The following is a 17073-nucleotide window of genomic DNA, read 5'->3' as shown; positions in this document are numbered from 1 at the left end:
GAAAGTGAGGAGGTAAAAATCAGAGTAAAGGAAGCAATTTCTATTGACAATTATGTGCTATTCTGGTCTTAAATCTTCCCCTCTTCCTCTGTTAATGCAACTGAGATTCATTTATTAATCCTGTTTTACTTTATTATTTCCTCTTTGCCTCAACTGCTTTAGCCATTTTTATACTATTGCACTGTAGGCATTTTTAACAGCAATTTAAAACAACTTTGGAACAAAGAAAGGCATTAATTAATAAATTTGCATATTGTTATATACTTCCTTTATTGCCTGGTTTCCAAATATATTGCCATCTCAGAGTCCTTTCTCGGAACATATTCTATTTTTCTATACCCTTAGTAAAATGAAACACTAAAAACTAAAAATAAAGACCTAGACACAGGTTGAAAGTGTTGAGGTCAGCAAACAAAAGAGCCAAAACAGAAATACAAGTCTAGGAACTTTTGCTGGAATACATGTGTCTCTTCGACTGTATAACTAATAATAATTGCAAATATTTACTGAGTGATAAACTTGTTTCATGAAAAGTGCTTAGCACTTTAATTGGTTCATTTTATTTATGTATCACAAATAAACATAAAAGGTAAACCTTTGCCCATTTTAGGAATTGGAAAACTGAGGCTCAGGGGAAATTAGATTGCCTATATTTTCACCATTAAGAAGGAATAGAGACCATATAAAATCTTATTTGCTCTAAACCAATAGTCCACCCTCCTTATCCTTATGTTTTACTGGCTTTTGCTTAGTAGGTTCAAGTTGTATTTTCTTGTTTGAACAATCACTTACATGCTCATATTGAGTTATAATAATGTAAAACTTCTTGACAACCTTCACACGCAGTCAATCTATTGGTTTTTTCTTTGTGCACATGCCAGAGAGGAATAATAGGTACCTAATAAATATTTAATTCACTGAATTTCCCTTCCATCAGTAGATTGGACAAACTCTGCTTTTCATATCTTCATTCTAATAATTAATTAAAACATTGATTAGTGTAGGACTGGAAACTAAACCTCGTAGAATCTTATTTCATTCTCCTAACATAAATGTTTAATTGTGCCTATTTTAAGTCCTTATAATATACCATCTCCAGTATATATTCTTCATCTTCTCCAGAGACAATAGAAAAACTGTCAAAATCATAATAAAGCTGTATTTTCTCTCTTTAATATCATATGATCTGTATATCTAGGAACATAGCCAAATCAAAAATGAAGTTAATTAGATATGTCTTATTTTAGTAAACCCATGTTTCTTTTGATCATGGCCAGCTCTTCTGAGAATATATAAGGCATATTGGTATCAACATTCAGTACCATATTTATTTCTATTTCAGTACACATATTTATTTCTAATATATCCAGCTATCATATTCCCCCTTTTTACTTTCCATAACTTTTATGGATAATATCAGTCTAATTTACTTAGTATCTCAGTTTTCATTTTCATTTATGTATGTGCACATGTGTATGTGTGTGTCTGAAATTCTTTTACCACTAATTGAATTTCATTGTACTTTTTACTGTCTATTTTCATAGAATAAAAGGAGTTCTTCTTATAGATTCCTGGAGTAGACCAGTGCATGTAGAATAGTATCAGGTACCAAGAGAAGCCTTGATACTACTTAAATCCTCTCGCTGTTTACACAGACCATGGTTGGTGGTACTTGTTCTTCACTAATCAGGGAAAAGCAAATTTAAACTAAAAAGAGACATCAATTCCTATTTATTATCATGGTTATTATAAAAAAGACAAATGTTTAAGTATTGGCAAGAATCTGGAGTAAAGGAAATTGTTGCACACTGTTGGTAGAAGTATAAATTTGTACCACCTCTGGGGAATATAGTAAAAATTTAAAAAAAATAGAGGCTGGGGATGTATTTCAGAGCTAGATCACTTGAGTGCAAGGGCCCAAGTGCAATCCTCAGTAACACAAAAAATAAAAATAAAACTGCCACGTGATCTAATAATTCCACTACTGGGTATATGTCTGAAGGAAATGAAAGTATGTCAAAAAGACATCTGCACTCCCATGTATATTACACATTATTCATTGCAGCCAAGATAAGGAGTCAACCCAAGTATCCACCAACAGAGAGAGATTCTTTTTCAACAGACCTAAATATCTTTTATCCTGCTGACAAGATTATCTCCACCAGAGTTTTCAAGTCATCTTAGTCATGCCAGTAAACATTTCATTAAATTATTCCTTTTAAATTCTTCTATAATACTGGGATTTTTAAAATCATTTTCATATTATATTGGATTATTTATTTATAGGAAAAAATATGCTCATCAAGTAAATATGTATGTTCCAGTACCTAAAAAAGGAATTTTTCATTGCATACTAAATAAAACTATGGTGTTGGGATAGATATTAATCATGTTCTCACCAAAACATTTGATTTCACAGGGTATTGCTAAACTAGGAAATGGGGGATAGCTGTGAAGCTAGTAAAATGAAATGTTTCAGTGAACACCATATTGCATCTAGATATGGATAGAGTTCATGCAATTTATTTTCATCTATAGAATGTGAGAGGGAATGATATGTCACCTAAATCCTGAGTAGATAAAAGCAAGTGAACAAATCTGCATATTCTTTCTTACCTTTCTCCAGAAACCATAGGAGCCATGTTTTCCAGGTATAGCAAGCTGTAAACTTAAAAAGATAAGCAAAGTTCAAGCTGTAGCCTCACTAAAGAAATCGAATTGTGTTCTATAGGTAAGATAGAAGCATGGAATTAAAACACTTGAGTATTATTATACAAGCAGTAAACCAATCACAGTATGGGAAATTAATTCAAGGAATACTGTAGTAAGGAATGAAGCACTAGAGAGCACATACAGGAAATAAGGAGAACCTAAAGTAAAACAGTGGGATTGGTAATGGAGATGTTTGATGGAATTTAGAGCTTTCATGAGAGTAATATTGGGAGAATTTTATAACTAATGGAATGAGAATTAAAAGACAGGGTAAATATTTGGGGCCATGTTTCTGACTTGGACAGCTGACTGTGTGGTTGGGTGCATTGTTACATAAAAGTAATGCTAAAGAAAGTAAGAATCCTGCCTCAGTTTCTTTCAGAGTTGTCAGTATATTTTTTTCATCCTTTCATTTGTATAACCTATTAGGATTTTCATAGACAATGTCAAATTTAGTCACTGAACTAAAATTTTTTCTCTGGTCCAGTTGTCTTTTTAAAAATTAGAATTTATATTCCATTTAATATTATACTATATCTATACTATATACTATATATTTCTATTTTTTTAGTTATACATGACAGCAGAAATCATTTTGACATAATTATACAAGCATATAATAAGACACTTTATATTCCATTTGAGGGAAATATTTCATATATATTTTCTTATGTCAATTCCATTTTAATATCTTATATTTTAAAATTCCAGATATTAAGGATAATATCTTCCTGTTTACTAAACATTGGCATGTTAAATCAAATCCACAAGTTCTTGCATAATCCAGATAAGGGTACCATGTACTTAAGCCTTTACAAACATTACCTTTAATTTTCATATATATTCGGTCCTCTCCAGTGTTAGCAAATATATGATTGTATAATGTCCTTAGCAAAACCACAGTAACCAGTTTGTGAACAAAAATCGAAAAATGTTGACCCTCATTTTTTTTCTCGTTTAATGCTGACATATATTTATTCTCACAAACATTACAGGAAGTATTAACTGGGTCTTGCAATATTATCTTCAGTTACCTTCCCCTAGTTCTTTATCTCATTAACCACACTTTGAAACTGAACCTCATGCCTTACCATCACTCCTCAAAGTTGCCTCTCTTGACCTTCCTAATCAAACTGACATTTCCCATGAATATGATAGCCAAGATCCAGTTACCATGTCTTTGCAGTTATTATTAGAGTGGGAGTTACACATTTTCTTTTATGATCCTTTATTAATATCTGTTTTCCCTGTGTGTTAGTCACCTTTTTTGTCACTGTGACAACTTAGGGGAGGTAAAATTTATTTTGGCTCATGATTTCAGTCCATAGTGGGCTAACTCCATTGCTCTGAGCACAAGGTGAGACAAAATATCATGGTGGAAGGGTGTGGTGGAGGATCCTTGCTCACCTCAATTCACTGTAGCCAGGAAGCACAGAGAGGGGAAGAGGAGGGGGTCTGCAGGGAAGATGGATGAACTCTTTCAGGGTATGGCCCAGTGATACACCTTCCCCAGCCATGCCCTACCTGCCTACATCTATTTCTCAGTCAGACCACTGAAGCTAGGATGAACTATCTAGGCTACAAGTCTCACAATCCAATCATTTCACTTCCAAACATTCCTGCATTAACATAGGAGCTTTTAGGGGACAACTCATATTCAAACCATGACACCCTACCTGACCATAAGCACATTTATGGTATTTCTTGTGGTTTACCAGAATAGTTTGGCACTTAAAGACATTAATTTATTTTAAATTAATAAGCGAATGACATATTTTGCTTTTTGTTTTGCAAGTCATATTTCTATATTATCTGAATCTTACCCTCTTGTTTTTTCTTTTAGTTGTCATTGACAAGATTTTTTTTGCTGTTTTGCTCTTAGCTATCTTTATTGGATAACAACACCTTCTTTAAAATTTAAGTGTACATACTGCTTAAAAGGTATATGGAAACTCTATCAAAAAAGTGACCTGTCAAGGCTTTTAGTTCTTATTAACCTCACAGGATCTTTTACCATCAGGAAAAAAGTGATGCCATAACCCCCAGGACTCTGTGCTCAGCAAGATATTGCAGAATGACTTAAGCTCTTGACTCCAACAGTTCCACATTTTTATTCTCTTCTTCCCTTCAGGAACCTCCAAGACAAGAGGTCAATTTAGCCCCATTTTATTCTTAAAAAAAGAATTTAGTGTTCTTGACAGGTGTCAGATTACAAGTCCTTAGAGACAAACATTTCTTGTTTGCCACCACACCATTTATAACCTAGACAGCTCTATGTGATTTTCTTTCCTCTTCCCCGTCCCTTACCTTATCCACAGACCGAAGTCCTGACCCACACAGAGCAACTGCAGAAGAAGGAGAGTAATCCAGTCCCCTGGCTATTAAATCGCTGACTCCTCAGCACATTTTCCCTACAGGGGTGTCAGCAAACATGGGTTATGATGATATTTCTGGTGTGAGGTTTGTGATGTTGTACTTTCTTCCTTATAAAGTGGATGGAAACATTTAACACATTACACAAAAGTCACTGAGCAGGCATGCAATCAGAAGTTTATTCTTTTATGCTGTTCTCATCAATGTCATAATTGGTGCGTATAAAAAGTCACTCTAATAAAGGGTCAGGGAAGAATGGGGAAGGGTCCATCTATGGTTCCTTCAGTTGCCATTAGAAGGGAGCAAGAAGTTCTGATGTGCTATTGCGCTTTAGGATAACTGTAGATAATAATAATATACTGTACATTTTAAAAAGCTGAAAGAAGGGGTTCAGGAAGTTTTCACCTAAGGAAATGATAAATGCTGGAGAAGATAAATATGCTTAATCTGATTTAAACATTATGCAATATATACATGTATTAAAATATTACATGCTATCCCATTAACATAGACAAGTTTTATGTTCTTGTGTATAAATTTAAAATAACTTTATAATAAATTAAAAATCATATTAAATTTTTAATGATCTTAACATTTGTTATCAGAATTTTGGATTCTTTTTTCTACTTAACATAGTCTGATATTTAAGAATGAATAACCAGCCAGCATGGTGACACACAACTGTAATATTAGTGACCGGGGGAATGAGACAGGAAGAACACAAGTCCAAAGACATTCTGGACAACTTAGGGAGATCCTGTCTCAAAATAAAAAATGAGAAGCGTTGGGGGTGGAGCTCAGTGGTTGAGTGTTTCTGGGTTCAATCTCCAGCACTAAAATAATTAATAAATAAATAAAGCTGCTGCAAACATCAAATAGAGTGTTCTCTAAAATGATTAACAAATATATGAAGAAATGTTCAACATCTCTAGCAATTAGAGAAATGCAAATCAAAACTACTCTAAGATTTTCATCTCATTCCACTCAGAATGGCAATTATCCAGAATACAGGAAACAATAAATGCTGGCAAGAATGTGGGGGAAATGGTACACTCATCCACTGCTGATGGGACTTCAAATTGGTGCAAACACTATGGAAAGCAGTATGGAGATTCCTCAAAAACCTTGGAAACAACCATTTGACCCAGCTATCCCACTCCTCAGTTTATACCCAAGGGACTTAAAATCACCATACTAAAGTGGCACAGCCACATTAATGAGTATAGCAGCTCAATTCACAATAGCTAAACTATGGAACCAACTGAGGTACCCTTAAACACATGAATGGATAAAGAAAATGTGATATATATACACAATTGTATATTACTCAGCCTTAAAGAAAAATGAAATTATGACGTTTGCCTGTAAATGGATGAAACTGAAGATATCATACTAAGTGAAATAAGTCAATCCCAAAAAACCAAAGGCCAAATGTTTTCTCTGATAATCGGATGCTATTTATAATAAGGGGGTGGGGGTTGTAGGGAAAATGGAGGTACTTTGGATTGTGCAGAGGGTACTGTAGGGAGAGGAGGGGGGTATGAGTATAGGAAGGATAATAGAATGAATCAGATATTATGAACTTATGTGCATATATTTTATATGACCCATGTGATCCTATATCATGTACAACAAGAAGAATGACAAGGTATACTCTATTTATGTATAATGCATCAGGGTGCATTCTATTGTCATGTATAACTAATTAGAACAAATGGAAAGCAGTATGCAGATTCCTCAGAGAACTGGGAATGGAACACTATTTGACCCAGCAATCCCACTCCTCGGTTTATACTCAAAGGACTTAAAATCAGCATACAACAGTAATGCAGCCACAACAATGTGTATAGCAGCTCAATTCACAATAACTAAACTATGGAACAGATCTGGTTGTCCTTAAATAGATGAATGGATAAAGAAAATGTGGTATATATACTCAATGGAATATTACTCAGCTTTAAAGAAGAGTGAAATTACGGCATTTGCCAGTAAATGGGTAGAGTTGGAGAATATCATGCTAAGCGAAATAAGCCAATTCCAAACAACCAAAGGCCTAATGTTTTCTCTAATATGCACATTTTAATTCATAATAAGGTGGGAAGCACTAGAGAAGAATAGCATTACCTTAGAATTTGTAGAGGGAAGTGAAGGGAGGGGAAGGGAGGGTATGTGAGGATAGGAAAGATAGAAGAATGAAACAGACATTATTACTTTATGTATATATATGACTACATGACCAATATGATTCTGCAACATGTATACTCAGAAAAGTGAGGAATTATATCCCATCTATGTATGATATGTCAAAGTGCATAAGTGCATTCTACTTTCATGTATAACTAATTAAAACAAATTTTTAAATTAATAAAAATAAATAAATAAATAAAAGATGTGTCTTTCCTCCTGAAGCATTTTTTTATGCATTTATCTAGCCTTTGAAATTTTCTGGGAAAGCTCCCATAGCCTTCTTATCAAATATCTCAAAAATCTTGAAGATAAAGCCTCATATAATACATCACAAATGATTAAGCAAGACCAGTTGGAGTTGATTTACACACACAGGAGACTGCCTGATGCATGAGGATCAGGATCACCATCACCACTTCTGAATATCAGAAGCAGGGAATCAGTCTTTTGTTTCATCCCAGCAAATTTCTGGCAACTTGAGGAGGGTGATAATTCAACGTGGGTGCATGGTCAGCACACTGTGGTCTGTATGGTTCAGGATAGTGGTCAGTAAGAAAAACCAGAGCCTTCTATGGTGGGTGGTTATTCCCAACACCAGCAACATCGCTACAGCAGAGAACTTCTATGACAGTTCATGGCATTGATTATTTACCCTGTTATCATTCAAGGCTTCATTCTGTACATCAAAGTTCACTTCAATGGGCTTTTCTTCAATCATAGCATTGAGTAAAGCCATATGCTCCATCATGCCTAGTTTTAGAAGGGAGGTCTTTATGTGACTCCTTTTCCAATATCAATGCTATCAATTCTTTTTAGTCATCCTGGAAGAGCAGATCAGGAGCTCTTCAACCAGATGAGTCAGTAGTAAGATGAAGTCCATGCTTCAAACAGTGTAGTTTCAGAAGCATTATGGATGACTTCATATCCTTTATGCTAAGCATTGTAGAAGTTGGATTCTGGCATATTGTCACCATTCCAATCAAAAACTGGCATAGATACATCTGACTTTCAGTTACAGAGCAATTCCTTAATGTAGTGACCCGTATCTTATAATTCCACTGGGAATATGAAGGAGTAAATGGGTTATATTTTTACAAAACAAAATACTAACAATGTATATAAAAGGAAAGGCATTTTCAGAGTTCTGCCTGTCCACCTTTTTGGATAACTGCTTCACATTCACCATCAACATTAGCAAGCATTAGGATAGTGCACTGTTTGCATTATTAATTCCATCACTTTGTTGATCAAGTGGTCAGTAGTATTGGACTGATTAGAATCCTTATGTCCACTGAATATGGTATTGATGTAGATCTTTTCTTTTTCCCTCTTGGTCTGGATTTTAGGATGATTTCCATGGTGCTGGGATTTTTGCTGAGGATAATATTGTGAAAACCTTATCCATACTGGATATTGCAGAGCACAATTTGTAAGCTGCCTTCCTATTGAAAATTCTCATTATTTAATGCACTGTGCTCATAATCAGACTCTCCATAGTATCTGAACTTTCTATCAGGAAATTAAAAATTTAAAAATAACCTTCATAGTCTATTTTATTTATGAATGATAGAATCAAAATATTCTCTCCAGATACCTTAAGTGTTGTCCTTTGTATCAATTTGGAATAATCACAAAGCTTGTGAACATGGAAACAATTAAATATTTATTGAGCACTGTCCTATGCTGCAGGCCTGGCATTTGGTGCTAGGGAGCAGAAATAAGAGTCATTGTCCTGAAATTCACAGTCCAAGGAGACACATTCAATTGCTTTGCTCATTCAGTGACCTCACTATCCTCCCTGCCACACACCCCCCCTCCCCGTACCCCACTCTGACACAACTTGTACAAGGGAATTGATGAACAAAAGCAAGAGATACAAATGGCAAAAAAATATTTGAAGTACTTTTTCTGGGACTGGCTCTTCTCCAAATGACAACCAATAATTAGATAAGTAAATGAGAACTACTGAAACAACTGACTTTCTCTGGTTAAAATACCATGCAGCATAATGATATATTGCGGAGGGAACAACCTTTCCTCTTCACGCTCACTACTCTCTTGTTGAGTTATCATTCAGTATTGGGTAGAGAAGCAGCTAAATGTACAAAGTTTAGGGTCAAGTGAAAATTACCCGAAGCTTTATGGGTAATTAGGTTGGGTTATATTAGGCAAGGGAGTATTCATTAGTTACAATGCAAACTCTATGTGGTTTCTAGACATTCACAGCCCGGCATGGTTCCTAGTTCAGCCCATAATTACCTATTCACCAGATGATCAGTTTTGCAGCCGGGTGAAGAAGGAATCCTCAGGAAACAGTGCCATGTCACCCTGGAAACATGGTGACTAGCAGAGTAAGTGGGCTAAGCAAAGCCTCATTATTTCTGGAGAGAGGAGGGGGAAAAAAAAGGCTCTCTTTGGAATTTCCTTACCCCCTGAGTGAGCCTTGTAAGTCATTTTGGTAAGCAATCTCCTTCACGTGATTTGAAAGAGTTTATGAGAGGCCACTGTTCTAAAATATCAATCTTGATGATTGTCCCATTCCCAATAGGGATTAATTTCTTCAAATGTTGAATGTCTTTCAAACCAAGAGTCATAAAGTGAAATCCAAATTCTGCCAGGTGAGTAATATTTTAAACTGATGTCAGCTAATCATTTATGTAACCATTCAGGTAGGGTGACCACATGTCCCAGTTTGCCTAGGAAGCTCTTGGTTTGTGCCCTTTGTCACGGCATGACTATTTACAATGCCCCCAATCATTCTAGCTGGAATTAAGTGATGATGAATTATATAACCTTTTGTTCTAAAGCTGGTCAGGATTAGCTTTTTCAAATGAGAAAAATAACTCTAGCTCTGTTACATTTTTGTCAAGAGCATCTGATTGGTTGAACTAAGACTATGTATTCAAACTGTGGTGGCCAGAGATCAAAGAGACTAAGAAGATAGCTTTTAGTTAGAGTGCAGCTTCCAAAGAAGACTTTGTGAGCAGACTAACCAAGTCACAGAAAGGATTCAGAAGCTGACAACCTTTAAAAGATGAGAAAATTAGAGTAAAATTTCTTTTCCTTCTGGCTAATGCCTGATGTATTGAATTATAACAGCATGATGACAATATGTGTCTCATAAGAACATAAAGAGACATTAGTGAAATGGGAAAAAGAACCCCAACCCAATAAATTTCTCCTCTTCTTGGTGTTGCCTGGAAACAACCTTTTACAATTCTGGTCAGGACAGTAGGCTCTGCAAATGGTTAGATCTCCTCAATTTATTGGTAAGACTATTCAAATCTGTAATGCCCTAGAATAAAGTAATAGTAAATATTTCTGGAAATTTTTTACTTATTTATCCAATAAAACTCATTTCCCAATACACAAGTATTATTCTAATGCCATTGCTAGTACATTGGTTGATTGGCGTATGTGGTAACTTTGTAAAACCAGAGGGATGCTATGGTTTGAAACTTTTAAGTATCCTTAGCATAAATATTTTTTAATATATGTAAGAAGCTGAAGCCTGGTTTTAAAATGAAATATGTTTTGATAAACTAATAACCTCTTTATTGAAGAAGATGGAAATTTGGAAAGAGGATCCGAGACCACCAATGATACTTCCGAAGGAAAACAAACTCTGTTACAAATGGTAATAAAAAATAAAAAGAGTGTCCCATACTACACCAAATGTATTGGTAGAAAGAGAACCACTAGAGGTTAGTGAAACTCAAAATAATCATTTGTCTTCCCTCAAATAAGTACAATTAAAATAATAACTATTATAAATTTTAAAAGGTATTTGCTTTCTAATAAAATCAATTAGAATATTATTATATGATATTAAAACGTACATCATTAGACACTGAAGAGAGGATCTTTGATTTGTGTTTGATAAGGAAACACATTTATTTCAGAATAATAATTTAACAAGGTCCACTGAAGAACTGCATATTCATGCAATATGCTCATGCAATATTCTATATTCATGCAATATAGAATAAGGAAAAAATAAGACCGGTTTTAGTCCGTCTTATTTTCTCTCTCTAAATAATAATTTGGAAATTGAACTCCCTTTGTTCTGTTCACTAATTCTTTATGTATGTAGCTTGGAAGCTGAAATTCTGCCTGCCTTACATGTAGATGGCTGTAATATATCTTGTATTAATGTTGTTTCCTGATCTACTATTAAACATGACTTAACTCCAAGTTTGGAAGCTTAAAACAAAGATAAATATGCTAATGTGGACTCATACCTGGTCTCACATACTGTTCAAAACAAAACACATCTTTTATAAAAGCATTTTTCCCTGCCAGGCACATTGGAACTATGTTTAAACATTCTATGTCTTCTCTGAATACTCTTTCTTTAACTCTATATTCTTGATTGATGATGAAAACCAACTTTGGAGACATGTTAAGAATGATTCCCATATAGATTCTGCACTGTAAAATAAATGTCTAATCGCAATGGGACTATTTGTAAGCAATCCATCCAAATAGAAAGAAAACATAACAGAGTCTATCTTGCCATGAAGATCCTCCAGAACATGAGCAATTTCTAATTGTGTGCTCCAAAAAAAAGTTCTGACAATAGAATTTATTCCATTCAAAATGGAAATCAATAGAGTTTTTGCAAATAAAATATACACATTTCACAGTTTGTTAAACTGAGCAAAAAAAAGTCAAATCAATGTCAATACTGAATAAGATTGTAGCTAGAACACAATTTAAATATACAAAGTTATTATAATATGTTCAGTATATTATATACAATCATATTACAAAGGGTATTGTTTAACCTAATAATCTTACAATTTTCAACTTAGAGCATAAAAATACTTAAGACATGATATCAAATCTAAACAAAATACACCATTTATTTATTTGGGTTAACATATCACTAACAAACTTGAAGAAGTTGTTAGAGATTAGACTAAGGACAAATTCCCTCTAATCAGTTGAAGTATATAATTTACTATACATTCATCATATACTCAAAGCACACTGACTTAAATGGGTATAGGGAGGAATATGAAAAAAAACAGTGCAGTTCACCTATATATGTCCCATACTCACTAAATGCCTTTGTAATATAATATATATACATATATATATTTAAAAATTTCATTGAATTTTACAGCTTTTTTTCCAATGAGAAACCTAACACACCAAATTGCCTACTTTTTAGGATGGTAGAGATATTAAGTTTGTTGCATGTGTCACCAGTAGAGTTATTAAAAAACAGACTTGGAATTTAAGAGTTCTGTTCTTCATTTTTCTAACACAGATGGCTAGAACATTCTATTTATTAGGTAATATATTAATTGTGTTGTATAATCACACCATGAAAGGCTAATTATTTGATGAGCAATAATGAATCCAAACAGAAACAACCTAATTTTGAATCCAAACAAAAACTTTCAATGGAATACCTTTCAATTAACATATGCAATTCTAAGGCCCAATATCCACTTCAAGGTTTTCACCATGAGTTGCTATTTAGCTTAATAGCTGATCTTATTTTTTGTTTTAGCCTTTTATTTATTTCTTGACTAATGTATATCTGAAATTATAGATCTCATAATTATATAAGAATAACTCTTAAGTAGAATAAAATATAGTCGATGTCATCCCAAAGATGCCACAAATAACAGAGATTAATTAATAGATATCACACAGTGCATAATTCAAAGAACCAGATAATAATTACTTTTGTGAATTGAACTGTGCCCTTAAAATATAGATATATAAGCAGTAGTATAAATATATGTATGTTAAAATTCTAAAATTTATGTTGTATTTCATAAACAGTAAATTATTTAAGTTTTGAGAAAGACACAAAAGTACCACTCCACATTTGCAAAAAGTCCAATAATGTGCCAGACCTACAAATAATTCTATTTAGAAGGTTTAACATCATGCTATACCAAAAACCAAACACACAAAAAAAGATAAAAATCCTTTTATTCTTTTATTTTTGGTTTTTAATTTTTTTTTTCAGCAAAAATATACCCCTCCCTAGATGTACCTTACTTCTACAATAGCCAAGACTTCCCTCTTGTGGCTGGTTGATGTCAATATATACTTTGTCTTTTAAGTGAACAATTCAAATTGTTTCAGCAAAGAAACTGAAAAAAAAAAATTTCAGAGCTTAAGATACGTGAAATTAAAAATATTATCTAAGATGAGTATTCTTAGCAAATTCTCTGAAACATTTCAGATTTCAAATTTTTCCAATTAAATCTCCAGTATTCTCTCTGAAACCTGGCAAGACCTTGGCCTACTTGCATCAAAAGACCTGATTTCTTACTGCTCCTGGCCTACACTTTAGGGATTGTGCTTTACCAACAACACAGAAACAGTGTCTGAACTTAAATATTTCCTCTGTTTCTTTTAAACTATTTTTTCAGCCCCACTTTAAGAGTGGAAATTGAGAATAATGTGCTTTCATTGACATTACTTCAAGAACACAAAACAACTTTCCTGAAATTTAGGATTTGTGGTTAGGATTAAGAACTGAGAATAAAATCTTTAATGCTTATATCACTATCATCTTTGGGTTAGAATACAAACTTCACTTTAAATAACAAAGTGGCAAAATTTAGAAGGAAATGAACAGATATTTCCCTTTACCATCAACATCATCAGTTAATAATCCTAAAACCTGAGGGCATATTATTAACTTCTGTCTTGTAAATGAGAAAATTGCTGTTTTAAGATTTTTTAAATTTTTTTTGTAGTTGTAGATGGACAGCATGCCTTTATTTGTTTATTTTTATGTGGTGCTAAGGATTGAACCTAGTGCCTCACATATGCTGAGCTATAGCCCGAGCCCCTTGTTTTAATAATTTAATGAATAAGTCCAGCCTGGAATATTACACTTTTCACAATTAAATGATGTATTGTTTTCCAAAACAAATTTCTCATTATTCTGCCTAAGATTTCCATTTATTTATTTATTTGTTTGTTTGTTTATTTATTTATTTTGCCTGATCATCATTGTCAACTAAAAATAAATAAAGTTGGTATAAAAAGATTAAATAATTAAAAATTACAAACAAAAATATTGTGGTCTAGTTAGGAATATAAACCCCATGGATTCTTGACCTAAAAAGAAAATTATTAAAAATATATCCTCTTCCTTGTAAGTAGGCTTTACCCCATTCTAGCTGAGATGACTATTTCTTGGATGCTGTGAATAAACACCTATCCAGAGCAAAGCAAAAATAGCTGAGGTGCAACAGACTTGTTTGGTAGGAGATTCAAAAGATTCAAAAGTAGTCTTTGTGATAAGAGGAAAAACAAAATGTTTTTATAAAATGAAACTGCAAACAACTGGAGGTAATGTATTTGAACATTTGTATAAAACCAAAGATTAGGGATGGACACAATCCACAAGAAAGTTGGTGGAACGATTAACAACTTGTCAGCATTTTCTGTTTTAGCATAGGCCAGAAGTCTAGCTGTGCCTCCTTTTTGGTAAGGTTTAAGAAAAATAGCTTTAATGACAGAATATCTTAGAGGCGACAATAACATCAGTGCTTATCACACATGATGAATTGCAAAATATAATTATCACAAATCAGAGGACTTTTTTTGAAATTGTAGTGGAAATCAAGGGAATCTTTGAAAATATTGTAATATAAAATCAAAATGTTCTTCTGAGAATAAATGTATCCTATAGGAATTAGTATGTTTAAAAAAACTTTAGAGTTACCTATAAATATACAATAGATCCTCATTGATTGTTCATAGTATATTTTCTTTGCAGCAATCTGTTTCCAGTGATCCATTAAAGCCACTGAAGGCATGAATAAATATCTAAGAAGGGTTGAAATCTGCCCTCACTTAAAATGTTATTTTCCTTGTATTTTAATGAATAAGAAGTGATCTGAAAGAGACTTGCTCAGTAATTCTGACAGAGATTTGAAGTTCACACTGAACATGAAAACTTCCTTTACATTGTTACAGCAAACTTATCTTAGAGATTTTGTTCTTTAGAGCTGAACATGCTTTTTTGAGTTTTAAATTATTTGAGTTATCTTTAATTCCATTAGAAATAAAGCATGAGACAGTAAAAACTGATACATCTGAGAAATGCCATCGTTCTTAATTCAGTGTCATGGAAAAACTTTCAGAGAAAAGCAAAGGCTGTCAAGTGCTGCTGAACCAATGGACCATACTAGATTTATGCTATGATGCATACTTCTGTTGAAAGCAGTGTTATATTAGTAGAGCATACAAAAGACTTGAGTACAGAAGACAAATCTGGCCATATTTGTCATAAGGTCTGCATTCATAAGTTCTCTATTCATTTCATTTGTCATGAAGCAGCAAATACATCTTACTAAACTCTCTTTGGTTAGAAAAAGATAATGATTAAATGTATATTGTAATAATAGAGACATTTTTATGAAATAGGTCATGTCTACAAGGAATTAATTAGACATTAGAACATGAAATACTTGAGTTCCTGTTGCTACAACAGTGACAAATGACTGACTTCAAATATGAGTTTAATTTTTTTTTTTTAGTTAAATGACTGTTGTGGGAAAATAATAGGGGTTTTGTTTAATTTTATTTTGGACACACTTGGCAACCATATTTCAAGACTTTAATCTGTTTCTTCCTTATTTACTTTTAACCACATAGATTACCCTCCAAAACATGTTTTTAGTAATTATGCCTCCAGATATGTAAAAGAAATAATGAATCTGTCCCATTATCAATTTTTAATTTTCCTATTATTAAAAGAATCAATAGAAATATTCTTAAAAATAATACTACAGCAGAAAATGGCAGATTGCAATGAATAAAGTCAGAAGCCAAACAGCCAAGAACAATATATTTTAAGCTTTCATAGCATAATCAAATTTGAAGAAATACTAATAATATAGGAATGCATATAATGCATTATATATTCAAAGTTTATTCAGTTTTAATTTGTTCTTCACAACAACTCTTTAAGATAAAATTTATATATCCATTTTAAATAAATTAAATTTTGTAAATAGTTGCAAACTTTAAAAAAAGGAACTAAAATTCTCATGCGATGGACCTAAAGTTCTTGAGAAATTAAACTAAAATTTTTACACAGTGGAGCTACAATTCTAAACAGATGGATTTGCATTTGACCAAACTATGTAATTATGTGCTCCTGCACAAGTATATGACATTGTTTTTAAAAAATATATTCCAAAACTCTATCCTTACAAACTATGATATATAAAATGACATTGAAGAAATTGAAAATCCTTATTCAGAAGAAAAGAAAACTTTTAGAAGTCAGATTAAAAGGATTGTGTAGGGGAAGGGATCTGTTTGTTTGTTTTTTTTTTTTTTCCCAAATGGTTAATGATAATTAGGAGTTGGTCAAAATGGAGTCCACGTATGTAGGTTCAAGTGTCTAACAATTTATGTCCTAGAGGGGTGAGTTTCTCATCACTGGAAGTTTTCAGAGCCTAATTATCTGAAAAGGGGCAAAGATTTTTTTCTGGAGTTAGAACCCCAGTTCGATTAACAGGAATGTGACTGTGACAACGGCATTAGGGATAATGAAGGTAACTAACTCGAGGATACAATGAGGTAAGACATAAAAGATACTTAACAGTAGGCCTTTTCATATTTCAATACATTATAAATATTATATTTTAACCAAAAATAAATGCCTTCTTCTTAGAAGACACTTATAGATCAAGGGCTAGGCACTTAGCAGAGAGGCACCCCCCTAAAGTATATAGAAAAATAAGATAGACCTTGCTTTTGAGGCAATTATTGTTATTGAATAAAATGAAACCAAATTGTTTCAATATG

The sequence above is a fragment of the Marmota flaviventris genome, chromosome 4 (genome assembly GCF_047511675.1).
Source record: "Marmota flaviventris isolate mMarFla1 chromosome 4, mMarFla1.hap1, whole genome shotgun sequence".
Classification (NCBI taxonomy): Eukaryota; Metazoa; Chordata; class Mammalia; order Rodentia; family Sciuridae; genus Marmota; species Marmota flaviventris.
This window is presented reverse-complemented; position numbering follows the sequence as displayed.